This window comes from Pituophis catenifer, unplaced genomic scaffold, assembly GCF_029215685.1.
Source record: "Pituophis catenifer annectens isolate HBS135680 unplaced genomic scaffold, rPitCat1.0.hap2 SCAF_1, whole genome shotgun sequence".
Taxonomy (NCBI): domain Eukaryota; kingdom Metazoa; phylum Chordata; class Lepidosauria; order Squamata; family Colubridae; genus Pituophis; species Pituophis catenifer.
In genome coordinates this window covers 263,434,220-263,455,488 of record NW_027256881.1, presented here as the reverse complement: position 1 = coordinate 263,455,488, position 21,269 = coordinate 263,434,220, and the positions used below count along the sequence as shown (strand labels likewise).

Here is a 21,269-nt window from a genome sequence, read left to right as displayed (position 1 = left end):
GGCAAATCACAGAAAGCCTTAATTTTAAAAAGTTACATTTATGAGTTGTGCAGTTTGAAGAGCTTGTAAGAGAGTTCAGACAATTTTTTTTAAAAAACAAATCAATATTTTTTTTAAAATAAATTTAAACTTTGGAGAAAACTATGAAAACAGGTATGTGAATATTTTGTTATTAAGCTTACTTATAAAGAGGTAATACACCCGTTTTCCATGTATTTATTTTCTGTTGCAACAGGCTATGTTTTCGCTGTTGATGCTGTAAGCAAGATACCCACTTGTCTATCATTGCTTTTGGAATAGTTTTCATTTTTCACTTTTATAATTGGCGTCTGTGTATTCCCTTCTTATTTTATTCACAAGACCAGAAGGCATATCGGTCCAGTGTTAGCATGACTATGCATAACAGCCTTTCCCAACATGGCTCCCTGCAGATAATCATACAACCCAGGAGAAAAAAGGGGTTTGTGGATTGACTAGAGTTGGTGAAAACTGGTACAGGGTTTCCATGAGAAGTTAAGAAATGGTTTGGATGCCTTGGATTTAAAGTTTGTAAAGAAGGCAGAACAGAGGAAAGAGGACATTAAGATAATACAGCTGAAAAACAACAACATGAAGCTGTAAAAAGATCTCACCAGAGTGTAGTCTGTAAGGGAGGCACATTTGGGAATATTCTGAATGGAGGGAAGAGGTCACTCTAAAGAACTGAAAATTTAAGAACTGAACAAACTATAAAAGATGTGGTGTCAACTTGTAAAGCTTTCAAGTTGCCATGAGCAGGAGGGAGGGAGAACTGATAGAGCTGATTGATTTCCCTAACAGAAGCTACATTCCATACATGCTTTCTTTCCGCAATCAGAAGAAGAGTGTTGGATTTCACAGCCAGCCAAAGTGGGTAATTCGAGAATGTGATTTATGACATGGCCAGGGAGGAGGGGAGAGACAGGGTCATAGGAGAACGTAAATCTACGTGGGATTAGTTCTAACTGCATCCGAATATTGCCAAAATGGTGCTTCTAATAAATGACTGCATTTCTTTTGAAGTTTGGCTCATGGATCATGAATTAATTAGGGCATCTTTCGGAAACTTCACATGTTGATCTCTAGGGTGACAGACTTGCGACAATGACAGACTTGGGTCAAGAGCAATCCAGGACTTCACTTGATTGAGACAGTTTGACCTAGGTCAGGGGTCTCAAACTCGCAGCCCATGGGCCAGATGTGTCACGTGCTGGCCATGCCCATCCCTATTTTAGCAAAGGGGAAAAAAGTCATGATATATCACGTGATGACAACATGATACTGAGAGTTTGACACCCCTGACCTAGGTGAAAACGGGGACGACTTAGTGAAGCAAGCTGAGGAGTTAACAAGAATTCAGAGACAGAGAGATTATTCAAGAGTAATGGAGAAAAGAACCAAAGTGTTAAAAGTAAAAAAAAAATAAAAAATTCCTTAGTCAGAAACAGGATAAGAAAACAAAAGGAAAATCAAAGGCACAGAATTCCAGTTCCTCAAACTTTTCTCCTGAGTCAAGTGTTAAAGGAGAGCATGCAGGACTTTTCTTCCTGTGGCATGCTGTTATTCTAATTCACATACCTGCAATTTGGGTACAAAGGAAGGTAGCTCTGCAAACTCCACCTGATGACTCAGCTGGGGAAAGAGGGAATCCAAGGGAGAGAGGAGCACTGGTGAGGGCCAACTGAAAACAGATCAGGGTGAGACAGCGAATGAGCAGCCAACTTGGGTTGGATCCAGACCATCAAGGAGGAGATGCAAAAAAAAGAACCAAGTGGAGAGTGGAAACTGCTCCGTGAGACTAACTAGGGAACTAGGGAACTAACTCTGAGGAATTGTGTAAAAAAAATGTTTAGCATTTAAAATATACAACTTCCTAGCTATTGGCTGATACAGAGTGGGAGGAAACCATCCACATTGTCTGAACAAGCCTCTTAGGAGCTGGGCTAAAGAATGTATTTATTGCCCTTGAGTTCAATCGCTATAAAGTTCTTCTTGTGCTAATGTTACCTGTAGAAATATTTCTGTAGGCCTGTACATTTATTGCCCGATGTAAAAATGTTCTTTGCTTTGAATAGATAGATGATAGATAGATAGATAGATAGATAGATAGATAGATAGATAGATAATAGATAGATAGATAGGTAGATAGATGATAGATAGCCAGACAGACAGACAGACAGACAGACAGACAGACAGACAGACAATAAATAGATGTGTCTGTTCGTGACTGGAAACATGTTTTGACTTTACTGGATCTGGGAAAGTGAAAGGAAAGGCTCCTTACAAGCCTCTGCTGGTTAAAAAACCAGCACCCAAATTGTTAAAATGTTAGGAAGGAATTAGGAAACTTAGCTAATAGGAATAGTATACTTGACAGTTTCCCTCAAAGGACAGTTTCTCAAATTCAGAACCAGTTCTGGTGGAAAACAAAAGGCTCCCATAGAGAGCTCTGTATTGAAATGCAAGAGGGATCAGACCGAGCCGAGAATGATTGAAACGCAACTCCCCCCAGATGAGATTTTCACACAGAACGCAGACTTTGTCCTACATTCCATTTTGTCAAAATATCCTCAGCAGCTTTAATCTTATTCCCAAAAGTCAACTCTGCCATCGGTGGCTAAAGGAAACTACTGCATCTTCTTCTTTTATTTATCCCCTGCTTTTAGTAGGGAGCAAAGTAAAAAATAGTAATATTTTTCCAAAGGAAACAAAAAAAAGTTGAATATACAGTAAGTGAACTTCGGCAAACCAGCAACTGCCTGCTTCTTTATGGCAAAGCATCGGCCGTGAACTAGGAGGGTAACCTATTGAACTTAAAATATATTTAGAATCACACCGTGCATTATTATTCCTGACTTGGTTGCAGGCTGTTGAAATGTGCTGATGGCTTCAGGGAAGGCCAGATCTCAAATAGTATGCAAATACAGTTACTTTGCCTCCTCTTTGTTTATGTTTATTTATGTATATTTAATTATTCATTCAACAATGCTGCCAGGATGATTTGAGAAGAAGAAAAAAACCAAGTTGCTAGAAAGAAATATAGATAAGTGTGCCAGAGGATCAAAAGAGCAAAGCTAGTAACCAAGAAAGGTGAAGAGACTTTACAACAAATGTTTTTCTGCTTCCTTATCAACTACACCTCTTGGGTGTCCTCTATGCCTCTGAGGTTGCTCAAAGAGATGTTAAGGGAGGGAAGTTTAGTTCTGCCAGAAATGTCATTTTCTGGCAAAAGGGCATACTGAAGTTGCATTCAAATAAGACTTAGTAAAGGGCTTTTTTTGGGGGGGGGAGGGCAATGCACTTAGTAAATGCCGTTTTGAAAGTTTGTGTGCAAACTCTCCATTGAGCATTTTCTTGACTTAACCATCACAAAGAAGCTATTGATAACAATGGTGGGATGCTGCCGGTTTAACAACCAGTTCAGTGAACGGGCGTTTTGCACGCACGTTTGCACACAGCGCTGAAAATGGAGCATTTAGAAGCTTAGCTGCTTACCTTCCAAGTCAGCAATGGTAAGTAGAACTGTGGGGGGGGGGGGGGAATCAGCTGTGCTGCATGATTGAGATGAGCTACAAAGCAGGAAATTGTTCTGCCCCAGCTATGGACCCCAAAGAACGCAGCACACACAAACTCTATACCAAGCTTATTTTACTCAAATAACTCAGTCTTTATCAACCAAAGGCTGTTAATAAACTGTCTTAACAGCCTACAAGAATTCTAAGATAAGGTAATCACAGTCTTACTAGAGTTGGCAGAAAGCCCAGAAGCAATCCAGACATGAAGGAGAGTGAACTAAAGTTGTTCCCTACAGCTTGCTGCAAGCGGCGCTCCTCCTTAAATAGGCTAAGGGAGTGGCCAATTAGCCCCAAGCCTTACTCTTGAGGAGACCTCCTCCTGAGGAGCCACTCCTGCCTTTTGGCAGCACTGCGCACCCGTGCATTGAGAAGAGGCTCCTCCTCTTCATCCTCTTCACTTAAGGAGCTTCTGGAGGTTCTGAAGGCCCTGGCTGAATCCCTGCCTCTGGCACCACATCTTATCCAGCCTCCTCATGTCCGACTCGAGCGCAAATTGCACAGGCTGCTGGCACAGCACCATACCAGCCTCCTTGTTGTCGAAATCGGCTACAATCTGCACAGGCCGCTGACGGGCCACAACAGAAATAAAGGATAGGATAGAGCGGGGACAGGCGGGTGGGGCCAACTTATCGTCGGCGCTACGGGTTTACCTGAATCGGTCAGAACCGGCTGAATTTCACCCCTGATTGCTAAGTGTTATGATGAAATGGAATCATTGATGTTTTTTCTAACAGTTACCCATCTGCAGAACTTAGGCAAGAAAAACCAAAAGTACACATACATATTAGGTGAAACGTAGCTTAATAGCAGTAACTGTGAGGGGGATCTTGAAGTCCTAGTGGACAATCAACTAAATATGAGCCAGCAATGCAATCCTAAATTGCATTAACAGAGGGATTGAATCAAGATCACATGAGGTACTAGTTCCACACTATAAAGCCTTAGTAAAGCCAGATCTAGAATACTGCATCCAGTTTTGGTCATTACACTGTTGAGACTATAGAAAGAGAGCAGAAAAGAGCAACAAAGATGATTAGGGGTTAGAGGCTAAAACATATGAAGAGCAGTTGCAAGAACTGGGCATGGATAGTCTAGTGAAGAGACGGACCGCGGTGACATAGCAGTGTTCCAATATTTGAGAAGCTGTCACAGAGAGGAGTGGGGCAATCTATTTTCTAAAGCACCCGAAAGCCAAACAAGGAACAATGGATGGAAACTGATCAAGGAAAGATTCAAGCTAGAAATAAGGAGACATTTTCTGACAGTGAGAACAATCAACCAATAGAACAGTTTGCCTTCAGATGTTGTGGGAGCTTCATCACTGGAGGTTTTCAAGAAGAGACTGGACATCCACTTGTCACAAATGGTATAGGGCAGCAATGGCTAACCTTTTTTGCCATCGTGTGCCAAAAGCGGGGGGAGCGCGGGGGAGGTCACACACATGTGTGCCCACATCCATAATTTTATGTGCCCCCCCCCATGTTCCCCCTGCTTTTGGCACGCAATGGCACGGTGGGCCCGGTAGGCCCATTTTTCACTCTCCCCAGGCTCCAGAGCCTTTCTAGGAGCCTAGGGAGGGCAAAAATGGCCTTCCCCACCCCGTCAGAGGCCCTCCGGAGGCCAGAAACAGTGTGTTTCCTGACTTCTGGTGGGCCTGGAAGGCTTGAAAATCAACTGGCCAGTGCACGCATGTGTGCTGGAGCTGAGCTCACGTGCCCACCAATATGGCTCCACGTGCCACCTGTGGCACCCGTGCCATAGGTTCGCCATCATGGGTATAGGGTCTCCTGCTTGGATGGGGGGAAGGGTTGGACTAGATGACCTACAAGATCCCTTCCAACTCTGTTATTCTGTAATAAAACTTTAGCAATGTATGCCTATGCAAGCAGGTGAACTTCTGAATGCACAGCAAAGTTTGTTTAAAAGAAAACCTGAGTTTCTGGTTCATTTTGAAAATGTATCAAAATCTTTGTGGTAAATAACTAAGTTTGGGTAAATAAATCAGTTTCAAGACCGAATCTCATTTTAATATTTGATATACGTTTCATATCCAACATAATTTTTGGAAAATGGTTTGGGAGACAACAATTCAAAGTAGGGGTGAAATCTACTTACCTTCTCTACCGGTTCAGAAGTGCTTGCTCTGTTCACGTGTGTACATGCATGCATGGACCCTCTGCGCATGCACAAACCCTTTTTGCGCATGCGCAGAGGGTAAAAAACAGGTTACCAGGAAGTAACAACTACTGAGAGGGTGGACGGAGCCTCATGCGGCCATCGCTACTGGTTCTCTGAACCACCCACTGCCATTGTTACAGGTTTGGCTGAACCAGTAGCATTTCACCCCGTCCCAAAGTTAGTAATTTATTAATTTCCATTCACTCCTAAAAATCTGGGGGGTTGCTTTTTCCCTTCAGTTTTGTTCAGTTTTTGGAAACTGCCTGGACAAGTCCCTGTGATTTTCTTAGCAAGGTTCTTCAGAAGTTATTTGCCATTGCTTTTTTCTTAGGGTTGAGAGAAAGTGACTGGCCCAAGATCACCTAACTGGTTTTGAGCTTAAGATGGGACTACAATTCATGGTCTCTCAGTTTCTAGCCCAGTGCCTTAGCCATATTACACTAAACTGGCTCCTAAAATAATCCTAAACCATATAATGTGTTTAAACTATTTCCAGTATTAAAAAGCTGTGTTAGGAAGATTATTCTGAGTAAATATTCTTAGGAATACTTAAGTATTATTTCCTAAGTAGTCTTAAGGTCAAATTGTCTATTATTTGATTCTACAGGTAGGCACATCTCCAAAATAAAAGTTGTAAACTGAGATTTTACATTATTTACAGAATAGAAAAAAATAGAAGTTTTCCTGCAAAGAATCCTCAACCCTATTCATATCATATCACACTAGTGGTTAGAATGCAGTATTGCAGGCTAACTTTGCCCACAATATAGCATTCGATTGGCTTGAGGTTGACTCAGCCTTCCATTCTTCTGAAGTTGATAAAATGAGGACCCAGATTGTTAGGGGCAAAATTCTGACTGTGTAAATTGTTTAGAGAGGGTTGTAAAGCACTATAAAGTGGTATATAAGTCTAAGTGCTCTTACTATTGCTATCTTACATTCAGTAAGAAGAATAGGACATTTTTCCTCTTCATTCAGTTTCATCTAAGGTCCAGAATGGAATGCACAATGAGTCTATCTGTTTCTCCATACATGAGGCAATTTATGAGTATATTGTAATAGAACAGTTGGGAATCAAATTTTGAAATGAGCACTTTATATTACAGGCAATTATTGTAATAATGATATAATTATATATCATTGTAATACTACAATTTTAATTTATAATAACAATGTTACTATATTATTAATAATAACAATATTGTGATTTCATAATGTAATAATTGCATTACTAATAATTCAAGCTCATACACACACACACACACGAGCATAGGAAATTCAAGAAGTCAGGATAGTGGGTATGAATAAACAGTTGAAAATCACTTTTAACATTAGCGTGATGTGTGATATGCACATTTGAAAGGATGGGAGCTGTCATTACATAGTTGCACGTGCCATTTTGACTTTTGAAACCTGTCTCTCCTCCCTTCAAATAAGAGAAAGAGAGAGAGAGATGAGAGAGAGAGAGAGAGAGAGAGAGAGAGAGAGAGAGAGAGAGAGAGAGAGAGAGAGAGAGAGAGAGAGACCGCTGAAGAAGCTTCTTGGATGAGAAATGAAACATCTTCAAAGAAAAACCAGAAAGTCCAGTTGCCTCTTGAGGAAGCACCTTTGGGACAACTATGACCTGGATGACCGAGAATCTCCATAGACAATGTTTGTTCATGTTCATATGTGTACACCTAGAGTATGTCTCCATCTATAGTAAAGTATAAGGGCACACTGTTATTACAGTATATAGTTTGACTGAAAAGCTCTTTGTCACAATTTGTGGTGCTAATCCAAAATACAGTTTATCTGATAAAGAACAATTATATGTGATCTAAAAAAAAATGCAGTTATTTCCGTTACAGACTTTTTAGTACAGTAAGGCCATGCTGTGGTTCAGATTCAGTTCCTAAAAGTGTTGCATTTTACTAGGTAAGAAAACAGAACTGCTGCCAACTTTTTAAAGCAGCCAGCATATTTTCCTGGTTTATGCAGTGGCTTCTGAGCACAAGAGTTATGCTGTTCACTCATAGTCAGAAAACATTGTCCAATTCTTGCTTTTTCCTCCCCATTTTCACTTCATAGAGAATGAGGTGAAATATACGGTAGTTAGTGGGTTGTACTATAACAATTTACATAATTGTGCAACTCAAAGTTGGGCACCATTTCAGTGGTACTAGGAGAAAAACTTTTCCCAGAGTTCAATCTGTCCAGTTATGACCCTTAAAAGCACCTTAACACTTGGAAAATAGAACATTATTGTACCATCAATACAGTTATTTTATTGCCAAGTCTCAGTAACACAATCTCAGAATGCCAGGGTGGGTCTCTGGGTTGCAAATAGTATATTGATGGCTGACTCCTAGTACTACAATTCATTCTGGGATTTGTGCATTGTAAAAAAAATTGAATTTTATGTTGCCAATGTAGTGTGAAAATAAAGAAGAAGTGGATTTAAAAAAAAAAAACTGAGAAAGGAATAGTAAATAAAAGAAGGCAGAGTCCCTGTATAAAAAGCACAAAGACAGGATGACGGAGGAGGAGGAGGAGGAGGAGGAGGAGGAGGAGGAGGAGGAGGAGGAGGAGGAGGAGGAGGAGGAGGAGGAGGAGGAGGAGGAGGAGGAAGAAGAAGAAGAAGAAGAAGAAGAAGAAGAAGAAGAAGAAGAAGAAGAAGAAGAAGAAGAAGAAGATGATGATGATGATCAAGGTAAAGCTAAAATGCTATGTTCACTGAAACAGACATTAGTTGTTGAAAGTGAGTTGATCAGTATGTGAACAAGCAAAGGGAACAACTTAAAGTAAGAAGAATTACCTGAAGATAAATAGCAATAGTAATAACACTTAGACTTACAGGTATATACCACTTTACAATCCTCTCTAAGTGGTTCACAGAGTCAACATATTGCCCCCAACAATTTTGGGTCCCCATTTATTTATTTATTTATTTTTATTTTGCTTTAATTTATATGCCGCCCTTCTCCGGAGACTCATGGCGGCTTACAATGCATTAAGCAATAGCCTTCATACTTTTGTATATTTATACAAAGTCAGCTTATTGCCCCCACAATCTGGGTCCTCATTTCACCCACCTCGGAAGGATGGAAGGCTGAGTCAACCTTGAGCCTGGTGAGATTTGAACTGCCAAATTCAAGGCAGCCGGCAGGCAGCAGAAGGAGCCTGCAGTACTGCACTCTACCCACTGTGCCACTGTGGCTCATACTTGAATAGGGTGAAGAATCTGTAAAACATTTAGTCTTATTCAGAATACAACATATAATACAAAATAACAGAGTTAGAAGGGACCTTGGAGGTCTTTTGGTCCAGCCCTCTGGAAGTGACTCTATACCATTCTGACAAATAACTATCTAATTTCTTCTTAAAAACCTCTGATGGGGCATCCACAACTTCTGAAGACAAACCGTTCCAATGATTAATTGTTCTCACTGTCAGGAAATTTCTCCTTAATTCTAGGTTGGATCTCTCTTTGTTAAGCTTCCATACTTCTTGCCTTGCCCTTTAGAGAATAGGCTGACCCACTCTTCTCTGTAACAACCTCTCAAATATTACAAGACTGATATCATCTCATCTCTAGCCTTTCTGTTCATTAAAGTAGACATTCCCTTTTTCTGCAACTGCTCATCGTAAAGTTTAGTTGCCACCCCCTAATTATCTCTTTTGGTCTTCTCTACAATCTTTCTAGAGCTTCAACATTCTTTTTTATCCAAAAGAGAATGTTTTGTATGCATGTATTATTACTAACCTTTTGTGTTAGTAATAATACATGCACATACATGTTGAAGAACCATAGTTTCATAATATTTGGATTCCTCAATATCTCTTCCAATCATTATTGCAATGCTGATTTGGTCCCTCTGTCAGGCTTGGAAGTAGAAGAAAGTTAAATTACAAGTATATGTAAAAAAAATTGTGATTAGCTGATCAAAATAATATTGTTATTTGAAAGTGTAACTTTCCTGAATATAGCAAGAAATAACCACTTGTCATTTGCTTTCTCTAATTCATGGAAAAATTGAAGTAATCAAATACTCTGGATGTGGCTGCTACACATTTATTTTGCTTCTTTCAAATGTAACAACCACATTAAAATAAAAAATGGGTATACAACTGTTATATGTTCTTACAGGTAAAAGCCTCTTGTCTTCCAGTCGCTCTTGATTTACCTTCTTGTGTATTTCCCGTCTTGTCTTTGTCAGAACTTCCTCCCACAGTAATGCTTCGCATTTCATTCATTTGACCTGAAGACAGTTTCTTAGCTGGATTGATCTAGCCTATTCATTCCACTTTGATGATTCACAGCAGAACACCTTGATGCCTGGACAAGGTGCTTCAAGGAGGATGTTTTGTCAGTGAGGCATCCGCTGAAACCTGTGCACAGTCCTCATAAAGAGCTGTGACAGTGACAGCGATAGTGATGGTGATGGTGGGTAACCTTATTTACTTCCAGGGTTTCCAGTTATATATCTAGTAACCCAGTCGTAATAACTTTGGCTGAACAAGAGTGACAGGCCTAAAGTCACCTAGTGGGATCAGTGCTTAAGGGTGTGCTTCAACATGGAAGTCCATAACTCTATAGTAACCATGGGTTACTATATGTAGCAGCAGCCATCACTGCTGCTACATAAAAATAAGCAAGGAATGTGCTTATTGATTTGTGATGTCCTGTATCATGCTGAGACAGTTAATAAGCAGAATCAAAGAGTCATCAATGCCTTTTGTTCTTTTTGAATCTTTACAATTTCTCTGACTGTCTGTCTGTCTGTCTGTCTGTCTGTCTGTCTCTCTCTCTCTCACACACACACACACAGAGCGCTCATCTTAAATCAATTCAATCTCTCTCTCTCCACAAACACACCCAACAGAGATTGCTCATTTTGAATCCTCTCTCTCTCTCTCTCTCTCTCTCTCTCTCTCACACACACACACACACACACACACACACACAGAGAGAGAGAGAGAGAGAGAGAGAGAGAGAGGGAGGGAGGGAGAGAGAGAGAGAGAGAGAGATTGGTGGGTTGTTTTTTTTTAGTCTAGGTAAACATACCAGTGTGAAACAGAATTACTTATTGACAGGATTGCTTCAGAAACCTGTCTTAATGGAAATTCTTTTTTTCTTCTACTTGTGTATATTTCAAAACCTTTCACCACTAATGTGTTTTTAGACCTGCCTTGTAAGATGTTTTTGTAAAAATTGCTAGCCCTTGCATAACTCTCAGGATGTAGCCCTAGGTCCATGATGGCGAATCTATGGCACATGTGCTACAGGTGGCACGCGTAGCCATATTAGTGGGCATGCCAGCTCAGCTCTGGTGCACATGCGTGCACTGGCCAGCTGATTTTCGGGCCTTCTGGGCCCACCAGAAGTAAGGAAACAGGGTGTTTCCTGCCTCCGAAGGGCCTAGGGGGTGTGGGGAAGGCCTGTTTTTCTTTCTCACCTGGCTCCAGATCCTCCCTATGCATCTGGGAAGGGTGAAAACAGCCTTTCTCCTCCCTCTCTCTCCAGAGATGCTCTGGAGACTGGGGACAGCCAAAAATGTCACTTCCTGTCCCATCAGGAGTTGGGAAATGGGCTGTTTCAGGCCTCCAGAGGGCCTCCGAGGGAGTGGGAAAGGCTGTTTTCGCCCTTCCCAGATGCACAGAGAGGATCTGGAGCCAGGTGAGGAAGAAAAACGGGCTTACCGGGCCACCACGTGCTAGGTACGTGGGGGGAGGGGGGATTACACACCCATGCGCAGGGCAGGGTGCATAGAATTATGGGTGTGGGCACACGTGCATGCAAACCTCCCCCGCCCCCCACCTCTCCTGGCACGCGGATGGCAAAAAGTTAGCCATCACTGCCCTTGGTCATGACCTAAACTTTATCTTAACCCCAAACCATTAGTATGGTTGCTTTTGATTTACATATCATACCCAAACAGAAACAGAGACATTGTTTATGACTGCAAAAAAAGGGAAAGCTTTATCTCTCAGAGGCAAGTATATCTTTTTATGATGAAAATAGAGTTAGCATTTATTTCAGAGATCACTTCTTAAAGAAGCTAGGAAAAATATTTAGAGCACTACAGATCTGCTTCTTACGATATTTGTGATTTGTTTTGGAGTGCTGTTCTGAACAGCGGGTGATGGCAGATGCAGATTTCCCTATCAAATTTTTTTTTGAGTGTCTCATTCAGATCATTCAGATTAGATAAGCTTGCCCAAGAGAAGGAGATAGCAAATATAAAATCATCCATTTTACGTTATCACTGAAACCAACAGTGATGTGCAAGGTTTTTAAAACATTCAGTAGCTTTACTCTGGCAAGTATTTTAATGAACAGTTTAATGGGATTAGGCTTCTTTAATCAAATACTTAACACTTCTGAATATTCTCACTTTGATCAGAAGGCTAGATCTGACAAATGATTCTAGTCTTGATAAAATGAATTGCCCTATCCAAATTTAGTTGGATGTAATTCCCATTAAATCTGTTACTTCCATGTATGCAAGATGGTTCGCTATACTTTACAAAAAGTGAATGATCACTCTGAAAGGATCTATATATATGCATATATGTGTTTATTTATGGCAAAGATCCAACCTTTAGAGACCACCCGCTCTAAAAAATGTTGCTAATAAAGCCAGTAAGTAAATGAGGAAAAAAAACCTATGGATAGTTGACTGACTGTCACAACATTGTTGGCCCTTTACATCAAATGCAAATGCAAACAAATTTCACTTAGTGCATAAAAAGTGGACTGTCACATTAGAGACTCATAGTAAGGCATAAGCGACATTTTTTTGTGGATGAGAAGCTATTACATGCATACCCTTATGTACAGATGTGGAGATATTGTAGCAAGAGAAATAATGGCATCAGTGCAAAGAGAACCAGTAGCCATGTGGTATTTCTGAGAAGAGTCCAAATTCCTGCAAGATAAGAATAGAGAGATCCAGTCATTAGTGATTGCACTATCTAGTTGTGTTTTATTGACCCCCAGAAGGGCAATTACCTTCCATAATAGAGAATGATAGCATAAATTCTTTTTAAAAAAAATTAGAGAAAGTAGCATTTGAGACAAGAATGTGTAACTAGCTTGTCATGCCAACAGTGTTGTGCCCTATGGCAGCTTTTAACAACCTGACATTCTCCAGATTGGTGAGATACGCTAGAGGGGACTTCCAACACAAGGGCAGAATCGAATTGGGGAAAGCTGCTCTACTTATATCATGCTATCTATAACCACACACCCTGTGTTTTCTTGGTTGTTAATATTAGTCCTTTCAGAAGGAAGAATGAGAGGATGACATGGCAAAGAAGAAAATTATAACTGAACACTGACTTCGTTGATGAGGATATCAACTTTTTATCTACTGCCTTAAGTCTATATTGCAGTAGGTTTTCAATTTTTTTTTGACCTGTGGTTTTAAATAAAACTATTTCATGTGGATTGGGAAATAGATAAAATAATAATTCAAGCAAATATGTATAAATCAAGGGTGAAATCCAGCAGATTCTGACAGGTTCTGGAGAACCGGTAGTGGAAATTTTGAGTATTTCAGAGAACCACCAAATACCACTTCTGGCTGGCTCCACAGTGGGGTGGGAATGGAGATTTTGCAATATCCTTCCCCCAGGAGTGAGGAGGGAATGGGGATTTTGCAGTATCTTTCCCCTGCCATGTGCCAAGCCACACCCACAGGTAGTAAAAAAAATTGGATTTCACCACTGGTATAAATGCTATGGCTATTATCGTATGTTAAAAGCTGTATTTAATTTTTATTTTTTAAAAAACTGATCTAGGAAAAATAACCTTATATTTCCAATATATATTGGTATGTCTTCTCATAATTCTACATACATTGGGTACTATAGAAAGTAAGTTACACTAAAGTGTAAATTAAACTTTAAATTAACACTAAATTCAGCAGGGCTGCCTCTATGTTTAGAATCTGACTGTAAAACATTCAATTTGTATCTTATTATTTATATATATATAGGTTCAGTTGTTCCAATTACCCACTTCTTTTTTTTGCTGTTGTGTATACATTGGTTTCCTATTCATAGAGTTTGGATTATCTAGATGTTTTGCCTTCCTTTGTTATTTTACGTTCCATCTGCATGCTGATATAAATCTACATTTGTGTGGTAGAAGCCTTATCCCAGGAATAAATTAAGATGATCTCTTCTAAAAGGTCTGGTCCATTCCATGTCAAGTTTCAGGTTAATTCAGTTGAGTTCTATTACTATGTTGCTGAGGAAAAAAACACCCTATGAAATACTTCTCTGGTTTAAAGAGCAATTAGATACTACCAAGAAAGAGAGAAACGGGTAAATTAGAAATGTTCTAAAAAATCAATATCACTAACTACAAGCACTGTGGAATCTCTCAATTGCAAATATGCTGAAATCAGGAGCAAGACACAGAGTATGGTCTTTTAATGTCTAAATGGTATTAAGATTGATATCTGAATCAGAGTTACTGGAGAATAAGCTTCCTTAACTTCTAAATAAATTGCAGAATTTCCACATTGTATTCACCAAAGGGCTAATATGGCCTAAGGCAATGTGAGGGTATTATAATTTAAAATGAGCCGGAAACCAAATCAACCATTTGGCAAGTTTTCCTCCTTGCTGTCTGCCCTGGAAAAGGTTAATTGAAAGAATGCATTGTGGTAGAGATGGCTAATGTAATACCCAATTTATTGACCTCTATCTCCCTAAGACCGTATCAAAGTGATTAGATGTCAGCATGACAAAATTCTAGCAGCACACATCTTTGCATAAAATTAAAGTGGTGATGGGGAATGTAAGCAGGAGCTTCCCTAACTATCAATCCTAAAAGATAGGTTAGATGAAAAAAACAATGCCGTGTAAGTCAGAAGCACTTTTATTCTAACAGCTAGACTAACAGTATCTTTTAAGTCTGAATTTATCTTTGTAAAAACAAGGGATGGTCTTGTCTGCAATAGTATGCTAGACCTTGGGAGAGTGAGCCAAGAAAGTCTGCCAATGGAAGGTCAGATGAGAGAAAAAATAGCCTGCACCTGGATAGTGGGTGGGGCAAGAGACTAAAAGAGGACCTTTTTTGTTTCTAAGGCTATAAAGGAGACAGCAGCAGGGACTGTACCAGTCGTGGGATTCAGCTGGCTCTTTCTGGATCGCACGAACTGGTAGCGGCGACTGCAGGAGGCTCCGCCCACCCACCCGGATGTAATGCGCTCACATTTGCGAACCGGTAGGGAAGGTAAGTGAATCCCACCTCTGGGCTCTACTTTCAGACCTTGCAAGGTTCTGTTAATGTAGCTTTACAATTAAATAGAATTAGCCCATCTATTTTTCTTTCCTGCCTGGTCAAGAGTCTCTTCAGAGCCTTTTGCTTCCCTCACTATCCAGATGCACATTATGCTATCTGTTATCTAACCATTCCTTTGCCAGCATCTCTTGGCCCAGCTTTCTAAGGTCTTTCCAACATACTTTACACTGTCGGTGCCTTTTTCTCACATTATTTTCTAGCCTTTGGCTCAAGTCCCATTTATCAGAATGTTGCCTTGGAAGCAGCTCTTCTTCCTGTCCTTCAACGCCATTGAAGGCCTTTGATATACCAGGAGAACTCAAACTCTTCAACTTATTAACCCCTACGTAAAGTTTCAGATTGTTCATCAACCCATAAAATTATATGAAAATAATCTAATAAATACTGTTTAAACTAACAACATCAATAATCGATAGGCTCCCTCAACCACTTGGAGAACCCAATTTCAAAATGATATTTTTTTTCCCCTACCTAATTTCTACCCATTCTCTGGAATTTTTAAGAGTGAACATAAGAGGAGAAAACTATGTATAGTTTGAGGCAAATCCCCTTCAGTGTTAGTGGGGAAACAGGATTTGGCTAATATTTAGTAGTACCATTGCACCATGTTGACTTTGCAGCTTTGTCCTTAAGGACAGGCATGCTATAGCAATAACATATTTCTCTCCTTCAGCCTTAATAGCAATATATTAAATTCAGACTTGCATTTAGAATCAATGAGAGTTAATATCTTACAAATACTATTTATCATGCTTCTGACTTTTATGTATAAGCAATATATGTAATTAATGTAAGTAGTTGCATGATTTTTTCCCCCTTTAGGTACTTTTAGTTCTTTTTTCTTATCCTAAATTATGCTTCATTTCCTCCTGCTTATGAACCTACATATTACAGTCTATTTTCTTTATAGTGTAAAGTTTTATGTCAGAAGAGACAATGCAGTAAATCACCACTGTCTTGCTCAATACATCTCCTATGCAATTACTCATTTACATTTGAAGCTTGTTAGATTTCACACTGATCTTTACTGTTCTGCAATTATTTCTAAGAATTGAAGGAATAACACTTTTTAAAAAAGGGTTGATAAAATAAAATGGCAGATTTCAATCATTTACAATTTTGCCATCAGTCTGAATTCTGCAGGAATGCAAGATAATAATTACAGGCTGAAAAATAGTGAAGAATTGGATTGTATTATCAAAGGAACATGAAATAAAAATAGACTATATAATTGCACCAATCTATCTGCAGTCAGGTAGAACTGGGTGTATTTTTCTTCCAACCAGGATGGTATTTATAGAATTTCTATCTTCTGATATGTCTTCTGATATGTCCAAGCAGACTTATGCAGATGAATGCTATTTTCTGGTGATGTCTCCAACATGGTGTCCATTAGTGGTGAGTTGCCCCCGGTTCAGACCAGTTCGCAAGAACCGGTAGTAAAACCGACATGAGGGTCTGCCCACTGACCCAGACATCATCATAGGTGATCTGTGATCTGCACATGCTTGGAAGCTTCTGCGCATGCACAGAAGAGAGCACGTAGGGGCAATGCAAACCAGTAGTAAAGGTAAGTAGAACCCAGCCCTGGTGTCCATAGTTGTTGGATTAGTCTAGAAAAAGTAGAATTTCATGAGCTACAATTGTTACCCCTAGGCAACAAATGGAAAATGGAAGATAGTTCATAGGTCTCTTGATCCAGCAAGTATTGCATCTTTTCACCTTATTTTTTTCTCCATCGTGTAGATTTCTATATATACAAGGATGAAATGCCTTCCTCACAAACTTTGACAGGATGTCCTCCCTAAAAATAAATGTCTAGCTGTAGAACCTGGGTTTCATCCCCCCTGCCAAAGGTGATTATATCTGCACATTTGCAATTTCCCACTTTGTTTTGCGTTTTTGTCTCAGGCATAATTTACGATAATCCAGGAATAGTGACATCACAATTTGTTTTAGATAGAGAACATTGTCTCTATCTAGCAGTTGTAGTAACACACAATTTTTATCCTAAAACCTCTTAGTTGATCTGTTTTAATGGGGGAATGATAGGATTAAAAATTAATTGGAAATATGTTTTAATGTTATATTAAACAGCCACCTGGACATTGAGAATACATTAATGCCAGTATATGGTGTCAATGGTTACTCCATCTCATGTTAGGATGGATATTGGACTGTCAGTCTCCCATTGCCAATGCAACAAATCAACATATTATTCAAGGTCATTTATTTAATATCTCTATTGCTTTTTTTTCTTGTAGTTGACAATGTAGAGAAAGGTATGTATGAACGTATTCGTTCATTCAAGAACTTAAATAAATTTGCAAAAAGTATAAAGCATGCAATAGCCTAGAAGAGAATTTGGCCCAAATATTTTATTTAAAAAAAAAAAAAACAGATTTGGTCGAATAACTGCAACATTCCCAGCTGCCAATTTAACAGAGTAATGATTATACTTAATGAAGCATGTCCCTAACAAGCAAACAATATCTTTATTCCTCTGAGGGATCCTTTCTTTGGGGGCAGCTGAATTAAAATGATGCTCTGAATAAATTTAATTGTCTTATTAACCTGTTGCACATTCCGATTAAGCCCCAAAGCTTGCATTTAAGTCAATTTAGACTCATTTGCTCTAATCCAGAGATCTGTAATTATGTTCTATGGATTTATTTTTTTTTCACTTAAGAAGAATTGCCGAACTAAAGTGGCAACTTTTACTGTAGACAACTTTGGTTGATTTTAAGGAAACAAAATAGACACAAGAGAGGCCTTATCCTTAAAACTGATGAACATTTAAGAATTAAATCATATGTGGATGGATGCACTAGTAATGTGTCAACCCTGAAGCTGGCCTGGATGAAGCCATCTTGGAGCTTCAGTGCTGCTACACTGAAGGAAGGGGGGATTAGAGATAGCTGGGGTTGTGTAGTCAAAATAAAATACTTTTTCTTGGGAACCAAGGACATTCTCACACCTGGCCGGGAGCAGGAGGAGTCACCAGACTGGCAGACAGTGCCTTGATTGGACCATGTGACTGATTGTTTGGGGTTGAGGGAAAAACTTCCACTTTTAATTACCATATTTTTCAGAGTATTATATGCACTCCCCCCCCACAAAAAAAGTGGGTGAAAATTGTGGTATGTCTTATACACTGAATGTTGTATCAGCCATACTGGGGGGAGGGGAGAGGGAATTGGTGCGGTGGGAGCAACCGAAACAGGCAGCTGATTTGCGGTATTCTGGGAGGTTGATCCAACTGCCAATTGGAGAGATGGGATTCAACCAGTTCGGCAAAATCGTTTGTTAAAGTGTGGAGAATTGGCTGATCCCACCACTGCCTGCCCTGTTCGTTGAGCAGTTCACTGAGGATGCTTGCCGCTGCCTGACACATTGCCACCTGCTGCCCTGACGCCTGATGTCCAGCCAGGCCTGCCACCCCACTGCCACCTGCCGCCCCATTGCCCCCTCGCACCGCCAAGCCTGTTGCACCGCTGCCAGGCCTGCCCCACTGCCACCACCTGCAGCCCCATTGCACCACCGCCACCTGCTGCACTGCCAGGCCTGCTGCCCTGCTGCCGCCTATGGTACCTCCTGATGCTACATGCTGGTACAAGGATGTCAAAGCAGAAAAGGCAAGCATATAAATTTTATTTTAAACTGGCTACCTGCCTTGGAGTTTTGCTTGATGCAGAACTATTACTTGGAACCCTGACATAATGTTAATTACCAGTGTATCTTTTAGACTACAAGCTAACTCTGTTCAAGAGCTAGGACCATATAATATCCAGTCCAGGGGTAGATTCTACTTACCTTTACTACTGGTTCACAATGGGGCCGTGCACGCTCGCTCTCTTCTGTGCATGCGCAGAAGCATTTTGATGACATTGGGGTCGGTGGGCGGAGCCTCCCACCAGTTTTACTACCAGTTTTATAGAACTGGTGTGAACTGGGGGCAACCTACCACTGATCCAGTCCTTCCTGGACTGTTTTTAGTCTCTATAGTCTCTAGAGCAGCAGCTTTACAAAACAGCCACAACACCATCTTTTGACAAGTGATAGAACTTTGGTAGATCCTACCAAATCTACTTTCCCAAAGTACTGGTAGTCCTTGATTTATGACAACTGAGCCCATAATTTCTGTTGTTAAGTGAGACATTTGTTAAGTGAGTTTTGCCCCATTTTATGACCTTTCTTGACACAGTGAATTTGGTTTTCTCATTGATTTTGCTTGTCAAAAGGTTGCAAAAGGTGATCATGTGACCTTGGGACACAGCAAGGGTCATGAATATGAGTCAGTTGCCAAGCATCTGAATTTTGCTCACATGACTATAGGGAGACTACAAAGGCTGTAATTGTGAAAAACAACCATAAGTCACCTTTTTTCAGTAACTTTGAACGGTTTCTAAATGAACTGTTGAGGATTTCCTGTAAACTGGCCCCACTTTACAATTTCTCAATTATTGGCCCTTTTTGCAAATTTGCTTTTCCATTTTAATTTCCTACAGTGAAGATATGATGTTACGATTAAGTTGTTTAGACTGCTACTCTTACTGCCTGACTGCTGGCCTCTGTAAGAGCAGATCAGCTTGGAAAGCTGTTGCTAGTGGTACCCAGAGAACATCATCAGATGTGGCTCAAGGTTGTATAATGTGGAAAGATAGAAACAGACATAGGTTTGCTTAGAAGGATTGAGATAAATAATTTTGAAAACCTTTCTAATTAAAAACCCCTTGTTTAATCTGAGACCTCACAAATCTGAAGTGAGTATTTTATCATTACTCATTTTATGTAATATGTACATCAAAAGGGTGCCACATGTGGAGACTCTAAGAATGTGTCAAGTAGTAGTGGGTTTCAATTTTGGTTGCTACTGGTTTGTTCGTGGGCATGCATGCTCACATGCATGTGCGATGCTTCTGAGCATGCACAGAAGCTTCTGCGCATGTGCAGAGATGTCCAGGCAGGTGGGCGGAGCCTCCCGCCACCGCCGCTACCGGTTTGCCGGAGCGAACAAGTACCAACCCACCATTGGTGTCAAGTATGGTTTGAAGGAAGGAAATACAGAATCAGACCTGTATGTACCAAATAGTCTTATAAATGGCTGAAATGGACCACAACTGTATTCCAAGAAAGTAACTTTGTCAATGGGTCTTCAGAAATAGTGTTGATTATGAGTTAATGTTCTGGGCAACCTGCTATTCCGCACTCCACTGCCTTATTTCATACTTTGTCCCCGGGTCCCATTTGCCAGCCTTTTTCTAAGTATTGTTACCTAAAACTACATCTATATCACTGTTGCCTATTGGGTTATTATTCTAGTAGTATAAATGGTAATGAATTTCAAGAGACGCAGCAATATTTCCATTATTTGTTTTTTAAAAAATAAATCATTTTATAAGAGTATTTAAATGTGGGGACAATTGTTTACAGAAATTGCTTATTATTCATTTAAATCTGTATTTGTCTCATGGTCACCCAAAGTAAATATAGAATCCACACAATGTATGAAATATATCGTCCTACATAAATATATTATTTATATTTAATCATATGCGGTGATATTAAGTTATTAAGTATGAGCATGTTTATGATGAATAAGCAATCATTCGCTATTAGAAATATGCAGTACAATTCAATGAATAAATTATTCAGCTGATATTGTTCAGCTATAAAGGAATATTATTCATAAAATGAAATTGTTTTGCTTTAAACCTCAGTGAAAGAAATTTGTGGAAGGATTTACATGATGAAACAATGCTTATTGTATTTGCTTGGAGCAAGAGCAGAAATAATTTGGATTTTTTTAAAAAAAAACCTGAATCATATTTGCACTATTGGTACCATTGTCAAATTGATTTGTATTCCAATAGAATGTGGATCTGTCATTGAACCATTATTTCATGTTGCCTTTATTTCTTTCTAATAAATTAAATAAAAGTGTTATAGGATCATGATGTAAAGAAAGCAATAAAAATTGCTATACCATCAGCAGAATTAATATGTGATGAAAAGCACACTATGGATAAAAACCAAAGTAGAGTTTCTCTAAGCTGTTGATATATGTATTTCTGAACTTCCCTGGAATGATTGGATAATATAGAATTTCTGCCAACATCTAGTTAAGTCCGTAAGATATCTGAACTATACATGGAAACTCTAAATATGCCTCAAATATTGTTTGAATATAGAAGTGAATA

At 39.6% G+C, this 21,269-nt stretch overlaps 1 pseudogene; it reads right to left on the bottom strand.

The window, feature by feature from the left end:
* LOC139311011 (small ribosomal subunit protein uS2-like) overlaps positions 1–15,416 on the bottom strand; it is a 119,014-nt pseudogene extending 103,598 nt beyond the window's left edge.
* Positions 15,417–21,269: the final 5,853 nt, after the last annotated feature.